This window comes from Hyperoodon ampullatus (assembly GCF_949752795.1).
Source record: "Hyperoodon ampullatus genome assembly, chromosome: 2".
Taxonomy (NCBI): domain Eukaryota; kingdom Metazoa; phylum Chordata; class Mammalia; order Artiodactyla; family Ziphiidae; genus Hyperoodon; species Hyperoodon ampullatus.
The window spans coordinates 68437466-68453562 of record NC_136915.1 but is presented as its reverse complement, the minus strand read 5'-3'; the positions used below and the strand labels follow the sequence as shown (position 1 = coordinate 68453562).

Sequence of the window (16097 nt, the reverse complement as noted above, 5' to 3'; positions counted from 1 at the left end):
AAAATAATACTCTTGCCCTTGAAGAATTCATAGTCCAGTGAGGGGACATTCACTTGAACCCTAACATTAGTATAGAATAAAGGCAGTCACAGAGCTATAGAGAAATGTACATGGGAGATCAGAGGAGAAAGGAGGATTAATTGGTCTCAGAGCGGAAAGGGGGATTAAGAAGGATGTGTGGATAGATGGGATTTGAGGATTAGAAAAAGTGTCAGAGGAGATGAGGCCATTTGAGTCCCAAATATTTAGGACCCATAAACATTCTTGTCTGGGTTTGTGGCTGCCCCAGATCTAATAAAGATATTCTTCTTTATCTGACAACTATTTAGGAATCAGAAAACACACAGCCAGATCTACACAATTCTTTATCTGGTTGGAGAATTAGGTTTCTCAATAATGTCAATAATAATTCATTGTTTTGCTTTGACCACAGGTAACCCTCAAGGGAAATGATAAGGTGTAGAGAAAGACTCTTAAGCTAGATGACCTGGATTCACATCCTAGCCCTACCATTACTAGTTGTGTGACTTTGTGATTCTCTAAGCCTCTTTCCTCATCCATAGAAAGGTGATAGCCGTAGTGCCTACATCACATGGTTGTGGACTGCTAAAAGGGTTAAGTAAGAGAATCTATTATTATTGTAGAGCTTGGCACATAGTAAATCTCAAAAAGCGTTACCTATTACTATACTAGGGAGTAGCAAATGGTTGTCTATATAGAATCACATTTCCTGGAAGCATTTAAAATAGGATAAATTCTTTTAAGTCTGAAATGATTTACATCTCTTTCTGACAACTTCTTAGGTCTCATCATTGCTTCTGCTTTTTAAAAATCTCCCTGGTTGTAAATCAACTATATGCCTATAAAATTTTTTAAAAATCAATAAAAAATCTCCCTGGCTTACATTTATTTTATAAATATCATTATAACATTGATAAAGGAAATAAAAGCCACAATAGCAACAAATCACCCCAATCTGTGCCTCACTTTCACTTTTCCACAATCTTTTTTTGGACCAAACGTCCTGTAAGTGAATAAATAAATGAATTGTGATCTCAACAGTTCTGTCTCAAAAAGAAGTATAAGGTATCATAAAAATCATGCCTTAAGAACTAGGCTACATTTCTGTGTTTACCCCAAAAGCTGGGAATAACTGTAATATAAAATGATTTCCTGAATTTTAAAATATTTAAAAAGAAGTCCCATCACTATTTCCTGGTAGGAAAGGCAAAAATGGAAGATTGAGGGATAAGTGATAAATTTGGAATGATAAACTACAGCAATGACGTTAATACTAGCACCAAAACAGGTTTCCACGGAGTATAAAAAACAGTCCTTTGGCCACTAAAAGGCCATTTCCTTTTGGCATAAAATCATGACCTACTTAGCGGTCTTGTCAGGAGAGTGAGAATCATGATTATGAATGTGCAGATTCAGGTCCTGCGTTTCTCTGGTCGCAATGAACACAGCTGGACGACAGCCAAGGGGGTTAAACATAATCCCCTGAGCACACACTGAAGAGAAGGCAATATGAGTTCTCTATTTAAAATTCAGATACATAATTTTTAAAGATTTGTAAGTAGCCAGATACTTATCTCACTTTAAGATAATATTAGTATTCATTTAAAATGTGTTATTTTAAGTTTTTCTTTAACATGTCAAGTGAATTACAGAGGGATGTGGCTTAAACTTTAAGTCGCTTAGCTTATAAACGGCACAGAGCAAACTAGTAATTACCCTGAAGAAGAGCAAAGCCACTCATTAGAACGGCCCCAAATGTGTTTGAGGATTTCCCCCATAAGATTCATGAGAGTTTAAGTCTGGAAACTTGCTCCTTGGAGGAACACTGAAAAATAATTAACATCCATTTTAATCTCATGCCGTCTAATAGTATTTATGGTATAGTTTTAATTGCAGCCAGGCCTAAACCTAAACAACCAATTTAGAAAGTATAATTATATATGTGCTTATTCAGTGGTTCATCTGTCACATAGCAGAGACAAAAAGACTGGGAATCTTCTAGATATTTCAACCACTCTGCATGTTCCAAGGATTCTAGAATTTCTTATTTTATTCAAGCACCATCTTGGAGTTGATATGCCTGGCCTTTTAGAAGGAGGGAGGTGCAGCTGGTAGTTCCATCTTTTACAAGGAAAACGAAGCCACTCTGTGAAGCTATAAATGATCCAGGGTCAGTGGTTTTCAATATTTGTTTTACTCTATTCCACCTTCCTCATTTCTGAGCATTTGGTACAATGAAGAGGTTAAGAGTGTGAGCTCTGATATCACACCAGCTATGTGACTCTGGAAAACACATCATCTCTGTTTCTGCAGGTGTAAACGGGGGGTAATAACAGTTCCTACCTCACAAAAATAATCCATGCATAGTGTCTGCACATGGCAAATGTTTTATAAATGCTAGTTATTATTATTATCTTTTTTTTATTATCTGGTTTATGGTGTCTTTCCTGTGGCATCTATCCATTTTTTTACCCACCCATTAGCTATTAATTGAGCACCTGCTATGGACAGACAGTGGGCCACATCAATAACCTGAGGATGTTTTTATTTGAAGAAGGTCCTGAGAGAGACAAATATATATACCAGGTTGGTAAACCCCTCCCCAGCTGCTGAGAGTATTGGCTGCTAACAGCTCACCCCCAGACCCTTTTCTGGAGGACTGCTCTTGGCTGACAAGTGCTGCCTGGAAGCAGCCCCCTATCACCTGGACCATCTCTGTGCAATTCTCTGTATGGAGCTTCTGGTGAGATCAGGCTGAGTCTGGACTGCTCCTGAAATTTTTAATTTGTATCTGCCTTCTTTCCCTCCCTTCTCCTTTTCCCCTCACTCAGTGACAGGTGTCTTCTGAGAGCAATCCCTCAACAGACCCTCTCAGAAGCTCTGCGGCTGCAGAATTCAACCCAAGACAAAACATGCCCATGTACTATTCATATACAAATTTTGATAATGCAGCTTTCAAGTAAATATACCAATAATGATTAACCACAAATTTCTAGAACTTCTTTAAAATACATAGATAAAAATGATCTATTGTTCTTCTAAAGGGATTGAACATGTACTTTAAAGTATTCTTATTAAGGCTTCACTCTGCCTTTTTTTAATCTTAGCTTTCTTAGAATTTCCTCACTTTTAAACTAAGAAATCATACTGTAAAATGGATATAAAGTAAATAGAACAAAAATCTTATTTATGAATTTTTAAAAAACATTTTGGGGGTTGTTTTTATTTCTTACATTCTTTCAAAACTGGAATAAAGGGCTTCTTTTCTGGATGGGTTGGTGATTTTGATCATCTCTCTGGTTCAGTGTTTATTCCCATTGATATTTTTTTCTTTTACTCTTTATGAGTGATCTGGGCTTGTCATTCTGTGTAGAAGTTGGTTGTTAGCTTCACAAATTCTGGGCTCTACACGCTCACCTAAGTGTCCAGTGTCACAGTTTTATCAACTGTTTAATGACAGTGGTAATGAGCCACCCAAGACACATACAACAGTCTGGCAAAATACAAGTTTCACATAGTGAAACGTGCTCTGGTCAAAACTTTTACATCTCTGTTTTATAAACTACGACAGATAATGAGGTTATGAATAATTATAGATGAGTGCGTGGTCTAGGCATTTCATCCTATTGGAGATCACGTTATATCAAAGTTTTTTGTGAAGATAAGCATAACTGATTGTAACCGGGTATGATCTTCAGACAAGAGCAGAATGCACTTCTTAATATTCTGCAAGTGTCCTTTCAAACAGCTAACTATCTTTTATAACTGGTGATCCTTCCCCAAACCACAGAATCACAAGGTTATATCAGACCTCGAGGGTCCAGCTGAGGCCCAATTCTCACTCGAATTCACAAAGACCCATGTTTGAGGTCTGCTTGCCATATAAATCATCCTATTTTTAAAAAGAAGTTTAGAGGAACTGTGGTTTCAAAATAATGACAATTGTTAAAATAGTAATAATTTGCAATTATTTTACCTCCCCAATTTCACATTAATCACTTTATCAATCCCTTTAAAAAGGTAAAATTGTATTCATTTCCTCTATCTTCCTCTCTTCTGTAGTCTTCTCCCTTCTCACTGTGTCCTCCAGTCACTTTTCTGTACTTTACTTACATAATTCAGCATTTCTGCTGCACCAGGCAATCTCTGTGCCCCAGATAATGCCACTTTTTCTCCTTTCTTCTTTCGTATCAGTGAGGCCCAGAAATTCTTCTTGTGGTAGCCATAGATTCATCCAATTTCTTTCCAAGCATTTGGAACAAGAATTTGCAAATATCTTTCCCACATGTTTCAAAATTGAACATTACCATTCCTTCCCCATCTCCACCATTTTCTTCTCTCAGGAGGATGTGGTCTTGACTTTCACCAATACTGCATCACATCAAAATAATTCTACAGTGTCCCTCTGGACATCAGAAAATCATCCTTAGGCTATCTAGCTTTAATACATGGCCAGCCTCTAAATACAGTCCATTGCAACTCAGGCTTTGGCTTAGTCAAAAAAATCAGTTACTGTAATCAATGCCATAAGCTTTACACATCCTTAATTATGCTATTTGGTTATCACTGAGCCTTCTATTTTCCAGACAAGATAATTCTCATTCCCCGAGCTAGATCCTTTTCCTTCCAGTCCTCCAGTTCATCTCTACTTTCTGCCACATTCTCTGATATTCTGAATTTGCTTCCTTAATCTGTGGTCTGGGACTCAGCCTGTCTATTGAAACAGCAACTCTTCTGGTCACCCCACCAAAAACATCTTGCTACTTGGCCATTCTCCTTTAGGCCAAGAGGAGAAAGCTCAAGGCTTGATCAATCTTCTTCTTCTTTTTATTAAAATAGATCTCATCCTTCCCACACTTTGTTTTCAGTAGTGCATGAGTTCTCTTATATGTCAGGTGTTATGTAGCTGACAAGATTTAAAAGTACTTCTCCCACATTTCTTTCTAAATTATCACCGTTTCCCATACATGAGGAATGCTTACTATGAAAGAAGAAAGGTAAGATGCAGAATATTCTACATGGATTTTGGGTTACTCTGAGACACTAAAGATTTGGCAGCAAAGGCTGTACCTGAATGCTGAGAACAGCTTACAGAGAGAGAGAGAGAGAGAGAGAGAGAGAGAGAGAGAGCAAGGGAGAGAGAGGGAATGAACAAGAGAGCAAATGATAGGGGTGGTGACCATCCAGAAGAGAATACACAGTTTAATTTTCTCCCTAAATGTAACATATAACAGGGACAGGGCATCTCTGATTCACTTTTCCTCCCCTTTAATGACAACCACCTGCTAATCTAGCAGCTTGACTTATGCCATAAAATACAGACATCACCACAGAGATCTTTGAGGCTGGTCTGAAGAAGCAATGAATGCCCAAACCTTGTGATAGTCTGTGGGCAGAGTTATGGAAGATGAAAAACGTCATGGAGTGGAATAAAGGATTCAGACCTTGGGCTTGTTAAAGCCCCATTTATGTATGCATATGACAATGGAACTTTTAAACAATGTGACTGTTAATGTGCCATTAGGTCAGAATGGATGAAGAATCAGTAATGCTTGTTCTTGTTTAAAATGGCAGGATAATCAGAAAATAAGTAGCTTGGAAATCAGTGTTAGAAAAAGTATCCAGGTGGTGGTATTAGCAGCCAATTTTAACCCAGAAATAATGTTTTATCTTGCTTTAAGCAAACATTTAATGATGGAAAATCTAGTCTTAAGCAAAAGATAAATGAGGGGATTATTATTTACTTTTCAAGCGACTTGATTGTTCCCTAAAAGTGCAACTAGGCAGACACACCAGGTCCTGCTAATTCTCAGCAGAATGTAACTGATTTTGAACAAGATACAAGAGGCTCATTCTGGCTCCATTTTGCTAATAAACTTGACGTGTGATTTGGGATGTGTCTGGTTACATTTCTTTACCTATAAATGGAGACATTCTGGGTCCAGTCAGTAGTTTCCAACTTGCGAGTCTCCCTGGGGTCTCAGAAAGCAGTGATAAGCATCCATAAGTTACTTTTCTAGGTATTTTGTATTTCAGAATACCTAATGGAGGTTGTACTTTTATTCACAAAAATTCTCAAAGAGCCAACTAACACCTTGAGTTTATTTGCTTGCCCTTGTTAACTTGGTAAAGTAACAGTAGTTAGCTCATGCTAGTCAAAGGCTCTGATTGGTTGTAATGACATTTAGAAATTTCCAGTGACAGGATAAATTAATTTTATTTCTTTAAAATTTATTTTATTGAAGTATAGTTGATTTACAATGTTGTGTAATTTTTATACACACATTATTTTTCATATTTTTTACATTAGTTTATCACAGGATATTGAATATAGTTCCCTATGCTATAAAAATAATTTTCAAAGTTCCTTGGAGGTGTAAATATTGTGAATCTCTAAGCTTTTCCATCTGTAATATTCTAATTTCTTTCCTTTCCATTGCCACAGCCATTGTTACAGTTAAAATCACTCTCACCCCCTAACTGGAATATTGCAATAACTGCTTAATTCTTCGCCGACCTCTGGTCTGATCTCCTGATCGTAGCATCCCACATACCACCACCAGGCTGATCTTGCCTACGTCTTGTTTAAAAATGTTCAGGGACATGTTATTTCCTATGAAATAAAGTCCACACTTGGCATTGCCTCTCCAGATTGCTCCTTCAGAATTATTCCCATTACATCCCCCTTTTAAAATACAAATTTTGGGACTTCCCTGATGGTCCAGTGATTAAGAATTCGCCTTCCAATGCAGGGGACACAGGTTCGACCGCTGGTCAGGGAACTAAGATCTCACATGCTGCGGGACAACTAAGCCTGTGAGCCACAAATATTGAGCCTGCGCAGTCTGGTGCCCGTGTGCCACAGCTAGAGAGCCCGTGTGTTGCAAAGAAAGACCCCGCATGCCTCAACGAAGATCCTGCGTGCTGCAACTAAGACCCAACGCAGCCAAATAAATAAATAAAAATAAATAAATATTTAAAAAATATACAAATCTTACACTGCTGCCAAGCTGGTTTACTACTGGTATGGGCTAATTGTGTCCCCCAAATGCAAATATTGGAGCCCTGACCTTCAATACCTTAAATTGTGACTGTTTGGGGAGATAGGGCCTTTAAAGAGGTAAGCAATAAAAATGGGGTCGTTAGGATGGGCTCTAATCCAATATCACTGATGTCCTTATAAGCAAAGGAGGTTTGGACACAGACAACACAGACAGAGGGAAGACCATGTGAGAAAAAAGCAAGAAGGTGGCTATCTTCCACCTAGAGAGAAGTCTCAGAAGAAACCAAACCCACTGACACCCTGATCTTGGATTTCTGGCCTCCAGAACTGTGGGAAAATAAATTTCTGTTGTGGAAGCCACCTGTTCTGTGGTATTTTGTTACGGCGGCCCTAGCAAACTAATACACTATCCGTCTCACCATCACATCTGAGCTGCTTGCCTTTGCTCCCACTTGCCTCCTGTCATGCCCGTGGGAAAGGCCTCGGCACCCCTCCGCTCACTGCCTGCTTCTTCCCACTGCTCGACTCTGCCTCCCTTCTCCGTGAGCTGAAGGCCACGTCAGACCATCTCTTCTCTGATGTCCTGAGGTTTTCCAGTCCATTACTTTTATTTAGTACTGGGAATATGCTGCCTTACAGTGTTGTCATTCTGAATAAACCACAGACTCATGGAAGGAATGGACTGTCTTACAGATCTTATATTACTTCACAGAGCCTAAAATAATTGATTGGGCTTTACTAAAAGGGCTCGGAGATAACGAATATTGATTGATTTATAAAAATTAATCTACGTGTATTGCCAGGAACACAGCTATTCTATTAAGCAAGGTTATGACTATTCCAAATCTTTTTTTTTTTTAATTTATTTTTGTCTGCGTTGGGTCTTCATTGCTGCGCGTGGGCTTTGTTTCTAGTTGCAGTGAGCTGGGGCTACTCTTCGTTGTGGTGTGTGGGTGGCTTCTCTTGTCATGAAGCACGGGCTCTAGGCGTGCGGGCTTCAGTAGTTGTGGCTCGTGGGCTCTAGAGCACAGGCTCGGTAGTTGAGGCGCACTGGCTTAGTTGCTCCATGGCAGGTGGGATCTTCCCAGACCAGGGCTCAAACCCGTGTCCCTTGCATTGGCAGGCAGGTTCTTTTTAAATTTTTTTAAATTAAAATATTTTTAATTTTTTAAATTCTATTTATTTTTTTATACAGCAGGTTCTTATCAGTTATCCATTTTATACATATTAATATATATGTGTCAATCCCAATCTCCCAATTGGCAGGCAGGTTCTTAACCACTGTGCCACCAGGGAAGTCCCCAAATCATTTTTTAAACTTAAAAATAATTAAATCAAAACAGTACATCCAGAGTTAAAAAGAAAAAGAATACGTTATTGTAAGGCTTAGTGAAAAGGAGCACTCTACTTTTTCTTGCAGGTAAAACACATTTTTATTTTAGATGTTTCTTCTGGAAGTTATTGCAATTATGAATAATATAGTTATACTGCTATTTCTTGATTTATCAGTTTTAGGATTTATCTCTTACACCTCTTTGCACCTCTTTATTGTTGTGATCTCTCGATGATATTAGATCACTTTTCCATTTAATAATTAATGCTTTCTTATGCATCTTGCTCCTGTCCTGTGGTGACACTATTTTCTCCTATTGCTCTGAAGATGTAACTAGAATATTATTAATGTTTTCTCTCATTTCCTGCATGTCTCCATTCCTTCCAGATTCATTATTTTCTGTTGTGTATATTGCACCTGCTTTCATGCTGGAAACTCTCCTCAAAATTCTTTTTGGTCGGAGTATTTTTAAAAAATTTTTTATTGGAGTATAGTTGATTTACAATGTTGTGTTACTTTCTGCTGTACAACAAAATGAATCAGTTATACATATACATATATCCACTCTTTTAAATTCTTTTCCATATAGGTCATTACAGAGTATTGAGTATAGTTCCTGTGCTATACAGTAGGTCCTTATTAGTTATCTATTTTATAAATATTAGTGTGTATATGTCAGTCCAAATCTCCCGGTATATCCCTCCCCCACTTCTCCCCTGGTATGGTTGGCATATTCACGAGTGGGCCATTTTGCCAAGGGATCTCTCAAACATTAGAATATCCTTCATTGGGGCCCATTAGTTTCTCTCGAGAGGTGTGACTGATCTCTAGCCAGGGGAGAGGGTCTTGACCACTGACGCAGTGCAAAAGGCAGGGCACGGGGCCGTGGTCTAAGGACCTTGTGGCCAGGCTCTTAATCCACTTTCAGCCTATATCTCACCTTGGCTGCTGTACTAGGTGTTATGGGCTGACTTGTGTCCCCCCAAATTCATATACTGAAGTCCTCATCCTCAGTACCTCAGAATGCGACTGCATTTAGAGATAGGGTCTTTCAAGAGGTAATCACGTTAAAATGAGGTCTTACAGGTGGGCCCTAATCCAGTATGGCTGGTCCTTATAAGAGGAGATTAGGACACAGATGACACAGAGGGAAGACCATGTGAAAACCCAGGGAGAAGACGGCCATCTGCAAGCCAAAGAGAGAGAGGTCTCAGAAGAAACCAAGCCTGTGGACACTTCGATCTCAGACGTCTAAGCCTCCAGACCTATGAGAAAATAAATTTCTGTTGTTTAAGCTGCCCAGTCTGTGGTACTTTGTTATGGCAGCCCTAGCAAACTAATATGCTTGGTGTGTTTCATCTTGAGTTTTTCCTGGTTTATTTCCGTGGAGAAGAGCTCTCAGAATTTCTCCTAGGGGGAGGAGCATGGGTAACCATGTTCTGTTCGTGGGAAGCAGGTGGGAGGAGCCAGCTCTTTTTCAATAAATGTCTGTATTTGGTGCTGAGCTTATCTTTATGTTCTGCTATACCTGGTACATCCAAATCCTGAACCTCTCCAAGGCCTTGCTTTTTCTTGTTCATAACCTCCTCTTTTTTTTTTTTTTTTTTGCGGTACGCGGGCCTCTCACCACCGTGGCCCCTCCCGTTGCGGAGCACAGGCTCCGGACGCGCAAGCTCAGCGGCCATGGCTCTTGGGCCCAGGCGCTCCGCGGCATGTGGGATCCTCCCGGACTGGGGCACGAACCCGCGTCCCCTGCATCGGCAGGCGGACTCCCAACCACTGCACCACCAGGGAAGCCCCATAACTTCCTTTTATACAATTTAAACTGTGACTTTCTTCTTTCCTGTTAAATCAGTCACTTGTATCCCTCCTGCCTTCTGTCTTACAAAAATTTATTGGACTTTCTTAGTCATGGATGGCCTCTCCTGTTATCATTGTCCTTGTACTTTGTACATTAAAAAAATCCTTCCTCATCACTTTACTGGACCCTTGAGACGGAGAGGAAATAAACATGAGTAGGTCAACTAACCATTTTTAATCTGACTCAAATCTTTACTTAAAGTTAAAAATTGGAAATAAAAGCCATTTTCAATTAGTTACTTAAAAGCAGGATTAAATGTAGTAATGGTTAAGTCTTACTTCTGATTAAAAATATTATTTACAATTAGATCTTAAATTTTTTGATTTCATTTTATGGCTATATAGATAGTTTACCTAAGGATTTAAAAATGGAATAAATAATAGTTATACCATGTAAAAAATAGGGCATAAGGCTGAACCAAATTTGATCTCATTTATAAATAATAAAATTAATACAGCATAAATTACAAAACAACAAATATTTAGAGTAGTTTTATTGTAATATGAATTGACTTGTGTATTATAGCATTTTAATAATGTGCATTATTAGTACCAGGAATAAAGAGTATATTCACCAAAATGTTAATAGATTACTATGCGGTGGGTGAGATGCTCAGGACACGGCAGTTTAGCCCTTCTGTCATGATATTTTGGAAATTCTTTAATTTTCATAAAATTAAACTGAGATTTTACAATGTGTAAGTATGTGCTTCTGTTTTTGTTCCCCTCTATCTGACTCCTAATAATGGATATTTGGACCAAACTTCACCTAGTTAGGCTTCAAATTACTTCTGTTTATTAAGCAGCCACTAGAATTTATTTTCTCTTCTGAATTATGTGGCATTAAATAGGTCATTAAAGGATTCTGAGTTCCATTTCTTGACTGGTTGCCTTTTACAGGAATATGTGAAGTGCCAACATTTTTTGCATAAACAGTTGTTAAGGCAGGGGGGTAAGATGGTGATAGTCATTATGGATTCCTGAACCTGTGTATTATCTCTAACCCTCTCAGAGAATTACTGTTTGATTTCATATTTACATTCTGCACAAGTCCTTGGCAAAACACTGTCTTTTCAAGTTAAAGTTAATTTAAAAAATTGCATTTTTCAAATGTTATAGAAAGATAAATATGGAGATTTTCGACCTAAAACTGCAAATATTTCTTTGCCTTTATGACCCTTCTGAATGTGTTCACATAGTGTTTTCTTGGCATTTTTTAAAACATATATTCAATGTGTTATCACATTTTGCAATCATTTCTACTGTCACACACGGATCAGGTACCGTTCTTGCTGCTCAACATTTATCCACTCATTCAGCCCACTAAAATATCTATGAAGTAGGCACTATTTTCTCCTCATTTTACACATGAGGAAATTAAGTAACACCGAGTTTAAGAGTTTAAACTTACTGTTCAACACCTAGTAAGGGACAGACCTGCACCCATGCAATTCATTTCCACTAATCTATACTTCCTCTCACTCCATGACTACTGAATAATCCATAGTCCTGCTGTTCATCAATTTTTTATTATTATTATTAGTGCCATCATTACATACTTTTAGAAGAATTACTGAATAAAAGGGGTGTGCTCATTTTGATTGATGTTTTTCTACACTTTGAATTGGCTTCCATAGCTATCATTGGGCATTGGCTATTTCTAGTTTTCCTTAAGAGTCAAACAGACTAGTCGAAAAAAGTTTCCTATTTCTTTTCTTCCTTGTTCTTCTCTTTCCCTTCCCTTTTCCTTTGTTTTCTCTTTTTCTTTTCCTATTTTTCCTTTGCATTCCTTCAGAGGCAGCATGGTGTGGTAGAAAGAACTTGGGTTAACCAAGATCTGAACCTCTCTGACCTCTCTGATTTATTTAACCTTTCTGGATCTCAGTTTCCTCATCTTTAAAACACAGTCAGCAATATCTACCTGGAGTATTTTAGTAAGGATGGGAAATCATATCTATAAAGTGTCTGGTGCAGTGCTTACTCAAGTAAGTTCTCAGTAAGTGTAGTAGCTATAATTATCATTACATAGTCCTAGTAATATTGCTACATAAAATGATAGGGTCATTTTGAAAGATCTTGTTACATAGTTTCAACTATTTTTCATAATGATTGTATAAAACTTACATGACTGCCTGAAATGTATTAGTATACACTACAGCTCTGTCAATGTAGAACTTCATTATTTTTGATAATTTAAGTAGTTGTGAGGTGGCACTGCATATTTTGGTTAATCAATATTTCCTTGATTACCAGCCAAGTGTGAACATTTTTTTCCTAAATGATATTTATTCATATCCATCTGTAAATACGGACTTGTTATTGTGCTTTTAGCTTTCTTTAAATGTGAAGTTTAGATGTGAATATAACTATCACATTCATGTTGGTTTCATTATATCTCTAGTATAACATATTTTAAATATTTTAATAATAAAATTCATTTACTTATTATTTCTTATGTTGGTCCAAAAGTAAAAGCAATTATATTTACTTTCAGACTTGGAGCAATTATACCACTGCATTTTTTTCTGAAAAACCCATAAATTTTGCTGTTTTGTTCAACTGGAGCTTACTGTAGCCTATGGTATAAAGTTTGAGTTGCACTGATTTTTCTTTATATTGACAACTGTTCACTCCACAGAGCATTATCACCATTTAAAAATAGTTGATTTAACATACATCTATATTTTGCACTTCTCAATCATTTTATTAAGTTCTTTATAATTTGACATTACATTTTGATATTTTGATTGGATTTGAACTTTGAGTCTTCTTAAATATTACAGTCAGGAGCAAGGTATATGTTGGCTTTCACTCAAATTGGTCTTTATTTCTCCCATTAAAGCTTGGCAATTTTATCTGCTCAGTGTTGGAGAATGCCATATTAGCTTAAGTAGCAGATATTTATTATTTTCATTGATACAGTAAGTGGAACCCTTTTTTCTTTATTATTTCTCAGTTTTTGACCAGTCCCTTTACTAAATTTTCTATGCCTTTAATTTTTGTCAATTTGATTACTATGTGTCTCGGCCTGTTTCTCCTTGGGTTTATCCTGCCTGGGACTCTCTGTGCTTCCTGGACTTGGGTGGTGGCTATTTCTTTTCCCATGTTAGGGAAGTTTTCGACTATAATCTCTTCAAATATTTTCTCTGGTCTTTCTGTCTCTCTTCTTCTTCTGGGACCCCTATAATGTGAATGTTGTTGCATTTAATGTTGTCCCAGAGGTCTCTTAGGCTGTCTTCACTTCTTTTCATTCTTTTTTCTTTATTCTGTTCCGTGGCTGTGATTTCCACCATTCTGTCTTCCGGGTCACTTATCTGTTCTTCTGTCTCAGTTATTCTCCTATTGATTCCTTCTAGTGTAGTTTTCATTTCAGTTATTGTATTGTTCATCTCTGTTTATTTGTTCTTTAATTCTTCTAGGTCTTTGTTAAACATTTCTTGCATCTTCTCGATCTTTGTCTCCTTTCTTTTTCCGAGGTCCTGGATCATCTTCACTATCATTATTCTGAATTCTTTTTCTGGAAGGTTGCCTATCTCCACTTCATTTAGTTGTTTTTCTGGGATTTTATCTTGTTCCTTCATCTGGGATATAATCCTCTGTCTTTTTATTTTGTCTATCTTTCTGTGATTGTGGTTTTCATTCTGCAGGCTGCAGGATTGTAGTTCTTCTTGCTTCTGCTGTGTGCCCTCTGGTGGATAAGGCCATCTAAGAAGCTTGTGCAAGCTTCCTGATGGGAAGGACTGGTGGTGGGTAGAGCTGGGTGTTCCCCTGGTGCATAGAGCTCAGTAAAACTTTAATCTGCTTGTCTGCTGATGGGTGGGGCTGGGTTCCCTCCCTGTTGGTTGTTTGGCCTGAGGCGACCCAACACTGGAGTCTACAGGCTCTTTGGTGGGGCTAATGGTGGACTCCAGGAGGGCTCATGCCAATGAGTACTTCCCAGAACTGCTGCTGCCAGTGTCCTTGTCCCCACAGTGAGCCACAGCCACCTCCTGCCTCTGCAGGAGGCCCTCCAACACTAGCAGGTAGGTCTGGTTCAGTCTCCTATGGGGTCACTGCTCCTTCCCCTGGGTCCCGATGTGCACACTACTTTGTGTGTGCCCTCCAAGAGGGGAGTCTCTGTTTCCACCAGTCCCGTTGAAGTCCTGCAATCAAATCCCGCTGGCCTTCAAAGTCTGATTCTCTGGGGATTCCTCCTTCCATTGCTGGACCCCCAGGTTGAGAAGCCTGACATGGGGCTCAGAACCTTTACGCCAGTGGGTGGACTTCTGTGGTATAATTGTTCTCCAGTTTGTGAGTCACCCATGCAGCGGTTATGGGATTTGATTTTATGGTGATTGCACCCCTCCTACCATCTCATTGTGGCTTCTCCTTTGTCTTTAGATACAGGGTGTCTTTTTTGGTGAGTTCCAGTGTCCTTCTGTCGATGGTTGTTCAGCAGTTAGTTGTGATGCCAGTGTTCTCGCAAGAAGGAGTGAGTGCACATCCTTCTACTCTGCCATCTTGACCCAATCCTCCTACTAAATTTTCTAACAGCTTGTTGTAGACTACATTGTGTCCTCCCCCTGAAGACATATGTTGAAGCTCTAACCCCCAGTGTGACTGTATTTGGAGACAGGGCCTTTAGGGAAGTAACTAAGGCTAAATGAGGTCATAAGGGTGGGGACCAAATCTGATAGAACTAGTGTCCTTATGAGAAGAGGAAGAGACGTCAGAGCTTCTCTCTCTCTGCTGCATGAAGACACAAAGAGAAGGAAGCCCTCTAAAAGCCAGAAACAGAAGTCTCAAAAGAAACCAAGCCTGATGTCACCCTGATCTTGAACTTCTAGCCTCCAAAACTGTGAGAAAATAAATTTCTGTTGTTAAAGCCACATGGTCTGTGATATTTTGTTACAGCAACCCAAGCAGCCTAATACATAGCTTTTAGTTTAGTACCCTGGATTTTCTAGCTATGAATAGTTTGCAATGGTGATATTTGTCCTCTCTTTATTTCTCTATTGATCCCCCTTTTTTGAACTTATTACAATGGCAGGAATCAAATAATGCAGAAAGCTCAAGTACAAGAAAGTGAACTCTTGTTTTGTTTGGAAATGTCTGAAATATGTCTTTGTTAAGTATAGTGACTCTTAATTTTAAGTAAATCTTATTATAAAAGAATCATTTCATGCTTAAATTTTTACTTTTCAAAAAATCCAGGCAGATGTACATTTCTATTAAATGTCTTTTTGAGGAATCTATTCATAAACTCATCATGATTTTTTAAAATCATGCTGTTGATATTTATCATAATAATGGTTTTTCTCATATGGTACTAAATTGTGTTCTAGGGGTAAGCTTAATTTAGTTATGGCAGTCAAACTGATGAACATATTCATTCATTCTCTTTGCATTTCTTTTATTAGCCTTATCAGTGAGTTGTCTGCACAAGAGGTTACTTTTAGCAATAAACTTAGCCAAATTTAGGTTCCAGATGACAGGTACCTCAAGAATCCTGTGATACTGGCTGCAGAAGTGTTACTGTTACTGTTAACAATAACATCATACCATGTAGGGTTTGAGGGCTGGAAGATTCCTTAGAGAACATCTAGTATCCAATGTTAACTCTTGGTTAACAGTTGAAGAAACTGAGGCCCCAAAATGTGAATGACTTGCTCAAGAGCCCACAGATGGTTGGTGGCATAAGGTAGAATCAAATCATATAAAAACTGTGTTGTAAGCTCTTAGAAGGGATAGCAGTATTGAAATCAAATAGTCATTGCCATCATTCTCCCCAGTCTTACATTTTGTGCACAATTTCTAAGCATAGACAGAAGAACAACTAAAGGATTAGGAAATCAGTCTTACAATAAAATTTAAGTGGAATTAGTTCATCTAATTTATGGG

At 38.2% G+C, this 16097-nt stretch overlaps 1 protein-coding gene across 6 annotated transcripts in view; it reads right to left on the bottom strand.

Annotated features, from left to right (window-relative positions):
• The window catches only part of AK5 (adenylate kinase 5), a gene marked incomplete at both ends in the record, with an annotated part of 246350 nt that overhangs the window by 135619 nt on the left and 94634 nt on the right, over positions 1-16097 (bottom strand). The gene's annotated exons all lie outside the window — the stretch shown is intronic.